The sequence below is a fragment of the Kogia breviceps genome, chromosome 5 (assembly GCF_026419965.1).
Source record: "Kogia breviceps isolate mKogBre1 chromosome 5, mKogBre1 haplotype 1, whole genome shotgun sequence".
Classification (NCBI taxonomy): Eukaryota; Metazoa; Chordata; class Mammalia; order Artiodactyla; family Physeteridae; genus Kogia; species Kogia breviceps.
Window position 1 is genome coordinate 2,002,708 of NC_081314.1, and position 10,391 is coordinate 2,013,098.

Sequence of the window (10,391 nt, forward strand, 5' to 3'; positions counted from 1 at the left end):
AAATGCTTTTTCTGCATCTATTAAGATGATCATATGATTTTTTTTTTTTTTTTTTTTTTTTTTTTTTTTTTTGCGGTATGCGGGCCTCTCACTGTTGTGGCCTCTCCCGTTGCGGAGCACAGGCTCCGGACGCGCAGGCCTAGCGGCCATGGCTCACGGGCTTAGTTGCTCCGTGGCATGTGGGATCTTCTCGGACCAGGGCACGAACCCGTGTCTCCTGCATCGGCAGGCGGATTCTCAACCACTGCGCCACCAGGGAAGCCCAATCATATGATTTTTATCCTTCATTTTGTTAATGTGGTATATCCTGTAAATGTTGAATCATCCTTGTGTCTCTAGAAAAAATAAATCCCACTTGATCATGATGTATGATCCTTTTAATGTAGTGTTGAATTCAGTTTGCTAGTATTTTGTTGAGGAATTCTGCATCTATAGTCATCAAGGATATTGTCATATAATTTTCCTTTTTTTCTGGTGTCCTTGTCTGGTTTTGGTATCAGGATAGTGCTGGCTTTGTAAAATGTATTTGGAAGATTTTCTTCCTCTTCAATTTTTTGGGAGAGTTTTCAGAAGGATAGGTACTAAATCTTTGAATGTTCTGTAGAATTGGCCAGTAAAGCTGTCTGGTCCTGGAGTTTTTCTTTGTAGGGAGATTTTGATTACTATTTTAATCTTCTTGCTAGTAATCGAGTCTATTTAGATTTTATATTTCTTCATGATTCAGTCTTGGAAGAGTGTATGTCTAGGTATTTATCCATTTCTTCTAGGTTGTCCAATTTGTTGGCATATAATTGCCCACAGTGGTCTCTCATAATCCTTTGTCATTCTGTGGTACCAGTTGTAACTTCTCTTTTATTTCTGATTTTGAGTCCTCTTTTTTCTTAATCTAGCTAAAGGTTTGTTGATTTTGTTCCTTTTCAAAGAACCAGCTCTTAGTTTTACTGATCTTTTAAAATGTTTTTTAGTCCTTATTTCATTTATTTCTACTCTAATCTTTATTATTTCCTTCCTTCTACTAACTCTGGGCATCATTTTTTTCTTCTAGTTTCTTTAGATGTGAAGTTAGATTGTTTATTTGGGGGTTTTTCTTGTTTCTTGAGGAACTCTGTATTGTTATGATCTTGTCTCTTATGACACTTTTGCTGCATCCCATAGTTATGGTATGTTGTATTTCTGTTTTCATATAGCTCTAGGTATTAATTTCTTCTTTGATTTCTTTGACCCATTGTGTTTCAGTAGCTTGTTGTTTGTTCACATTTTTGTGGTTTTCCCCTCTTTTATTGTGTGATTGACTTCTAGTTTCATACCATTGTGGCTGGAGAAGATGCTTGATATAATTTCAATCTTCTTCAATTTATTGAGGCTTGTTTTGTTGACCTGACATGTGATTTATCCTGAAGAATGTTCCCTGTGCACTTGAGAAGCACTTGAGAAGAATGTGTATCCTGCAGGTTTTGGATGGAATGTTACATATATATGTAATGTTTTATATATGTATATATGTAATGTTATATATATATATATATGTAGTATACATATACTTGTATATATAAAATATGGTATGGAGAGCGAGAGAGAGTGAGTGTCTGTCTGTGTGTGTGTGTGTGTCAATGTAGTTTAATGTGGCTGATGTTTTCTTACTGATTTTCTGCCTGGAAGATCAATCCATTTTTTAATTTATTTATTTTTGGCTGCATTGGGTCTTTGTTGATGCACATGGGCTTTCTCTAGTTGTGGCAAACAGGGGCTACTCTTCGTTGTGGTATGTGGGCTTCTCATTCCAGTGGCTTCTCTTGTTGTGGAGCACAGGCTCTAGGTGCTCGGGCTTCAGTAGTTGTGGCACGTGGGCTCAGTAGTTGTGGCACGTGGGCTCAGTAGTTGTGGCTCACGGGCTCTAGAGTGCAGGCTCAGTAGTTGTGGTGCACGGGCCTAGTTGCTCTGTGGGATGTGTGATCTTCCTGGACTAGGGATCAAACCCTTGTCCCCTGCATTGGCAGGCAGATTCCCAACCACTGCGCCACCAGGGAAGTCCCTCTATCCATGATGTAAATGGGGTGTTAAAGTCCCCAAATATTGTATTGCTTTCAATTTCTCCCTTTATGTCTGTAATATTTGCTTTATATAGCTTGGTGCTCCTTTGAGTGCGTATACATTTACAAATGTTATGTCTCCTTAATGGATTGACCCCTTTATCACTATGTAATTTTCTTCATTGTCTTTTATTAGTCTTTTTTTTAAAGTCTCTTTTGTCTGATATGAATATAGCTACTCCAGCTTTTTATTTTCATTTCCATTTGCATGAAGTATCTTTTTCCATCTCTTAGCTTTCAGTCTGTGTGTGCCCTTTCTTTTGAAGTGAGTCTCTTTTAAGCAGCTTATAGATGAGTCTTGTGATTTTAATCTCTTCAGCCATTTTACGTCATTTGGTGAATTTAGTCCATTTACATTTAAACTAGTTATTGACAGGATGTGCTTATTGCCATTTTAATTGTTTTCTGTCTGTTTTGGAAGCTTCTCTGTTTCTTCTTTTTCTCTCTTCCCTTGTGTTTTGTTGTCTTTCTTTAGCGTTATATTTATATATTTTCTCCTTTTATTTTGTGTGTTTACTATAAGTATTTTCTTTGGGGTTATCATGAGGTGCACATGTAACACTCCATGTAATTAGTTGCCTGTTTAAGTTGGTAGCAACTTAAATTTCAACACATTCCATATCTTTATTTTTTAAACCCCACCCCCACCCCATGCTTTATACCTTCAGTGACACTTTTTACATCTTTGTTTTATGCATCCCTTGACTAATTATAGTAATTTTAGTTAACTTTACTACTTTTTTGTTTTAACCTTCATGCTTGCTGTATAAGTGATTGATCCACTACTTATATATATTTACCTTTTACAGTGAGGTTTTTGCTTTCATAAGTTTTCTTGTTCTTAATTAGTGCCATTTTTTTCTTAAAGAAGTCCCTTTAACATTTCTTGTAAGGTTGACTTAGTGGTGATGAACTTCTTTAGCTTTTGTTTTCTGGGAAACTCTTGATCTCATTTTAAATTCTGAATGATAATCTTGTTGTAGGAGGTTTTTTTTTTTTTTTTTTTTTTTTCCCTTTCATCACCTTGAATATGTTGTGGCACTCCGTTCTAGCCTGGAGAGTTTCTGCTGAAAAATCTTAGAGTCTCATAGAATTTCCCTTGTACAAATAAGTTATTTTTCTCTTGCTTTTTTTAGTACTCTCACTTTATCCTTGACTTTTACTATTTTAATTGTAATGTGTCTTGGTGTGTGTCTTCTTGGGTTCATTGTATTTGGAACTCTCTGGGATTCCTGGACTTGAATGTCTGTTTTTTTTCACAGATTAGCAAAGTTTTCAGCTACTCTTTTTTGAAATAGTTTTTCTGGCCCGTTCTTGCTCTCTTCTCCTTCTGTGACCCCTATAATGCAAATGTTTTTCCGCTTGATGTTGTCCTGAGGGTTCCTTAAGGTATTTCCACTTTTTAAAAATTCTTTTTTTTTCATTTTGCTGCTCTGTCTGGGTGATTTCCTTTGTTTTAAATTCTAGCTCACTGATTTGTTCTTCCCCCTCATCCAGTCTCCTGTTGAACCCCTCTAGTGTACTTTTTAGTTCAGTTATCACTTCTGTTTGTTCCTATATTTTCTGTCTCTGTTGAAATTCTCATGTTTGTCCATTCTTCTCCTGATTTCTCAGTGAGCAAGTTTTTGACCATTATTTTGAACTCTTTACCAGGTAGAGTGCTTATGTCCATTTTCTTCTTTTCCTGAGGTTTTGCCTTGTCATTTTCATTGGAATATTGTTTCCACATTTTGCCTAATTCTCTGTGTTTGTTTATATGTATTAGGTAAATCAGTTCTCTCTCCCAGTCTTGAAAGAGTGGGCTTATTTAGGAGATATCTTGTGGGGCTCAGAAGTTAACTCCCAATTGGCCACTAGAGCCAGGCATTCAAGGGCTGTCCCCTATGTGGGCTGTGTGTGCCCTCCTTCAATGGGAGGGCTGCAGGGTGCTAGTGGAAGGGACTGGATCCAGCCTGGCTGCAGGGTCTGGCCAAGGCTACTGTGGAGTGCTGGTAGGTGGGGTTATTTCTTGGTCAGTTGTGCGACCTGACTGAGCCACAGGGTAGGTGGGTCTCTCAGTGGGACATGCACACGAGCACTAACAGGTTATAGGGAGAATTCCAAAGTGCCTCCCACCAGTGCTGGTATTAGTAAGGTAGCCTGAGGTCACAAAAATGGCTCCCACCAGTGTCTCAGTCCCCAGGGAATGTCCCAACTGGTTCCTGCCTCCAGACGTCTCAAGATTTGTAAGTGGATCACCTTCACTTATGGTCCATGAGCTTTTCAATCTAGTGTTTTTGCACTCTTTTCATGTCATGGGAATTGTGTGGGGGTCCTTTGTGAGCAAGATTTCTGTTCCCTGGAGTTCTGTGGTTTTCCTGCATGTATTCTCTGTTGGTTTTCACAGCCAGGTGTTTTGGGGGCTTGTCTCTCTTGTGCAGGATCTAAGGGTTGGGGTGCCTGTTGTGGAGCTTGAACCCCTTCCTCCTCAGGAAAAAATCCATACCTTTGTGGTCCCTTGCAATTGGGGATTACCACAGCTGGGGTGTGGTTTTTACCTTGGTGAGACTGTCTGTCTGCCTCTCCCACCCATCTTGATTCTATCCTTCTACTCTTTGTTTTGGAGGCTCTGTTCATCTAATTTTCAGGTCCCTTTATGAGGGAATCACTTCCTGTGTAGTCGCAGATTTGTTGTGTCTGTGGGAAGAGGTACCTTCAGGAACTTCTAGGCTGCTGTCTTGAACCCTCCAGAAAAATAACGTTTGACATAAGGAATTTATATTCCTTTTTATTAATTACACATAACCATAATTAAAGTTCAGTGAAAATCTCTAGTCCAGTGAGAAGTACTTTAAATCAGTTGTCCTCAAGCTTTAGTGTACATCAGAAACATCTGGAGGGTTTATTAAAACACTGGCAGCTGGGCCCCATATCCAATTTCTGATTCAGATATCTGGGGTGGGACCTGAGAATTTGCATTTCTATACTTCCCCGTGACACCGCTGCTGCTGTTGGTAGAGGAACCACATTTTGAGAACTACCAGGCTAATTTTTTCCTCAGTGATCAAAAAGCATATCAGTAAAAACAGTTTTTCTTTAGGTTTACCAATTTTTGAGGTCTCACGTAAAAGAATAATAGACAAAAAATTATATAAACAAAACATCTATTCTAAAACTAAGCATTATTCCCCTAAGAAAATTGTTGTTGTGTAAGAAATTCATCTCTCAAAGTAACATATACGTAGTTTTTATTCTCAACAGTCAACTTTTTTTCTTTAAAAGCTTCTTTTTATTTCTAACTTGAAAAGGATGCCAGATTAATTCTTTGTGCTTTACATGGAAGAAAATTAGTTTTAAACATCCTATGCTGAGGCAATATACGGTTATATCATCATGTGAAAGCATGAAACTTCCTAAAGAATCAGTGTATTTCAGTGCCATTTTCTCAGTTCGTAACCAAAACGAATAGCACTTTTTTTCTTCAGGATTTCATTACCTTTTTATCACTTGGAATTGAGGTTTTGTGTTAGCTTAATATTTCTGTGGTAAAATCATTTAAATCTCTGAAACAAATAACAAATAACAAAATAAACCTGTCATCTTCAGAAATCAAATTCATGTAACTTACAATGTTATGCAGTTTCAAACGTATTTCCGCTCAGTAAAACTTAATTTTATTCTTAGAACATTCTATTGGGAAGCAATTTTGCATCCTGTATATTTTAGCCTACAAATAGTATCATTTTGACAATTATTCCATTGAAATCTAGTTCCAGTGTTCAATATTTAGTACTTATCTTTTTATATTTCACAGTTGTTAGTATCTGAGCCATTATTGCATAACATCTGGTTTAAACTCAGACTCCTTTGTTATTTCAGGTTCTCTACAATCTGAAGTTAATCCATTTGCTCATAATTATTTCCTCAACATAAACCTTTGTAAAATTTTAGTTTACAGACCTTCAGATTTGCCTTGTGATTTCTTGCTTCTGAGCCACAACCTGAAATTTCCTGCTGTCCCCTCTCTTGTCCTGTAAATCCTACCCACCTACCTCCATAAAGTCTTTCCTTACTAGATCAGATCTCACTGGACACTTAATATTGGATATGTGCTATTAGCTAACTTTGCCTGTGTTAAAAATAAATAACTACTATTTGCATGATTGCTCTTTACCAGCACCTGAAATAGGTCATTTACCTACCATCATCATCAAAAGGATTAGGTACTATTATCATTCCCATGTTAATGTTGAAGTAACTTGTCCAGTGAAGTAGCTATTAAGTTGCAGAGCTGAAATTCCATTCCAGGTCTCTGTATCTCGCAAAGTCAAGTACATATAACCAACTACTATGTTGCATTGTGTCGCAGCCTCCAAATTATGACTGGGGTATATATTTTGTGTGAAAGAAGCATCTTAGTATACAAAAGGAATACTTAGAATTACTTATGCTTGATTGGAATTCAGCTCATTAAAGTTGTATATTTAAAAAGGAACCTGATGTTTTAAACCTAAATGCCCAAATCATTAAGCCTCTTATTTTCTTTATGAATCTAGTAATTTGGTGTTAAAATTTAAAAATCACTTTCACTTTGATAAATACATAGCTAATAGATTTGGCAGATTAAATGCCTTGAGATACTTAAAAGCATTTACAATAAAGTTTAATTAAATTTCTTTAGATATTTCGGACTATAGTCCCAGATTTATCTGAGTTTTCTCAAGCCCTTCAAACAACTGACAGGGAAGTTTGTCAGTCTATATACCTGCATTTTTCTAAGCATGTAAGCAATGCTGGTAAATCTAATAAAGGATACTTGAAAATTTAGTAACTCATATTTTCCTGAGTATATCTAACATATTTAAAAGCATAAAGTATTTCTGACGATGCACTATTATTTCAAATACATTACTACATGTACTTAACCCTCCTAAAATTTATTCTTAAGTAATTATAAAAAAATAACTTATTTTCACACTTTGTGGAGGTAACAAGACTTTTTATGGAGGTAACAATGTATTAAAAGAAGCTGGGGTGGGGAGGCAGAATTACATCTTGGTAGGACTGAAGCCACTTGGTTGAAGATTTAGGATCATGGTGGAATCAATCATCCTTTAAAATTAGTGCTAGAACAAGGAGTGCTGAGGAAATCTTTCAAGGCTGTTTGACCTTAGCTGGCATTTATTGAGCTAGATCTCTTCTTTTAGAAATGGGAATCTTTGGGCTTCCCTGGTGGCGCAGTAGTTGAGAGCCCGCCTGCCGATGCAGGGGACGCGGGTTTGTGACCCGGTCCGGGAAGATCCCACATGCCGCGGAGCGGCTGGGCCCGTGAGCCGTGGCCGCTGAGCCTGCGCGTCCGGAGCCTGTGCTCCACAACGGGAGAGGCCACAACAGTGAGAGGACCACGTACAGAAAACAAACAAACCAAAAACAAAACAAAACAAAAAAGAAATGGGAATCTTCAAATCCCCTGCCTTCCGTTTTTGCCATCTGGTGTCGTATTCACTACCCTCATCTATTCATTGAACCAGGGTATCTTTCATAGATTTTATTACATAACTTGAGTTGAGATTCTTTACTACCTAACCACATTGGAATTAATTTAATCAATGAATTAAATTGTGAGATTTTGGCCTTAAGGGATTTGCAGCCTGAAGTTTCTTTACATATGTTTAGAAACTCATTTTTGTCCTTTCTTTAGCACATCTTACATCTCATATTATTTGCCATGATGCTGCAAAAAATTACTGCTACATCTTATAAATATTGCCTGGGTATGTAAGTAGAATCATATCTAAGAAGATTTGATTAATTTCTTCTATTTAACCAATTCATATAAACATTCCAAGTACACGTATAAATGTTATATAGTATATTTTTAAGTACTTTTACTGTTTAATTTGACAATAAAAAACATGCTTAGTGCTTAATTCTTATAAATCTAACAAACATAATGACTTATTTCATTGCTTCAATGATACATGTACTCATTTCAAATTAAAATCATAAGTCTAAATTCCTCATTAACACAACTGCATTAGAATCACAATGTTGGCCTGCTCCTCTGATAGACAAGATTTTTTGACCATTACAAATAGATAAAACAAAATATATAAAAAGTTCTTCATATAAACATATTAATATTATGGTTTTGATTTACTTAAAATTTATTAATTGTGAATCATTCAGGGATTAAAAGGTGCTTACACCCGGGGGGAAGTGGTTGAGGCTATACCATAATCAGTGATAAAGATTATGTTCTTTTCTCATATTTTCCATGTCTATTTTTTGTTTCAATATTATGTTTACCTTGTAAAAGCAGGTAGGAAGTAAATATCTTTGAATTCCTTGCAGTATTTTATGTAATATGAAAATTATCAGGGTTTGTTGAGTATTTGTAGAAGTCACCTGTAAAACTGCCCAGATTTGATACTTCTTTCTAGGAAGTTACTAAATTACTGAGGCATTTCCTTTAATGATCTTTAAAACATTCAGTTTGGATCTGCTGCATCTATAAATATGCCTCTCTTTACATTTCTAATACTGACAACTGTTTCTTCTCTTTTCCTTAGTAAATATTTCCAGTTGATAATAACTATCAAACTACCAACTTTTAAATTTGCTGCCCTCTGATTTTGGTTTTCTATTCCAGGGTGTTCTGGTCTGATAACACTTTTATATTTTCTTTGGGATTATTTGTTCTTCGTCTCAACTTTGAAAGTTGGAACCTCCTGCTCATTAAATTTTGGTCTTCCTCTTCTGTAAATTCATGCCTATAAGGTTATATACATTTCTGTCTGAATATCTCTTTAGCTATATCCCACAGATTCTGACATTATCTATTTATCATTAAAAACTTTCACTACAGTCTCTTTGCATGGATTATCTGGAAGTATTTCTAAATATCTGTCCTTCCTTGTTTTCTTTTTGTCTCGGATTTTAACTGAACTCCACTGTGGTTACAGATCATGTTCTGTATTTTTCTGTAATTCTTTAAAATATATCAACAGTTATTTTATAGCATAGTACGTGGTTACTTTTCATAGGCATTTCATACCTGATTGCAAATAATTTCATTGTGCAGTTATTGGAAACAGGATTCTTCATATGTCTGTTAGAATAGAACTATAGAAGAAGATTAGTTCCTTTGTTTGAGCAGAGGGAGAGTGATAACTTTTATTTCCATATGTGTTTTATCCTGACGGTAAGCATGACGTTTCTGGATTAGATGCAGCCTGATTATTTACATAGCAATCTTAGTGCTGATTCCCTCATTTTCCTTTTGGGACAATATGATGAGGGCATATATTACCCTATATGTAAAGAGTAGGGGCTCTTTAGGAGAGGAGAGGACTTGAGAATTATGAATCTTGGAGTTTGTCTAGGGACTCCTACATAAATGTCTTTCATCCCCTGCAGAAAAGGGAGAGAAAATTTTGCTCTCTACTGCAAACAGATCCTCTCTGGGAAGGGAGCAGGGAGGTCCCTTGGTTGTTACAACCCTTTCCAATAGAAACAAATGGCTCCAGGAAAGAGAAATTTGTATATCTCTTCTGGATATTTTGCTATTTGTAATGTCTAAGGCTTGTTTTCTATTCACTCATGTTGAGCTCAGGTTGCCTGTAATGTTTGCTCAGAAGCCCTCACTATACAGAGATATGGAAATATTAGTTTCCCAATGGAGAGACCCCACCTATGCTTAAACCTGCCTCGGCGGCCTGAGTCATGTGGGAAAGTAGCCCCAATTGCAAGTTGCTGGTTATTGTGCAGGAGCGGGTATTACTTTGGGATCTCGACCGCAATCCATCTGGAGGTTTAGAATTCATCTCTCTTATACCCAGCTACTCCACAGCATGTCATTCTTCCAGCCTCTACTCTGTTCATGATGGTAGTGAGGTATGAGATGGGGTGGGAGTAAGGGACTCCCTCTGGATTTTGGAAGTAATCAGTGCTCTCCTCACGCTACTTCCACTTAGACTATTTCCTGCTAAAATATATCAAAATTTTAGGTCGTGATTAGAACCATGAAAGCAGAAAATAAAGTTCAGTGATTCAACTGACTTTATGCAAAGCTAAGTTAAATTAAGTGCATAAATATTAGAATTGATAAAGCGGGATTTTACATTTAGCATTTCTCTTAATGCCATCTTTTTAATGTTTTTGTCGGTGGACTATAAGAAAATAAGTGCAAACTCAATAGAAACTGAACCCAAAGGCATAAATTTAAACAATATAGGGAATATTCATAGTGAATAATGATCAAGACAATGGAGTTACAACTTAGTGAATAAAACAAAATGAGTAAAACATAAAAACAGTAAT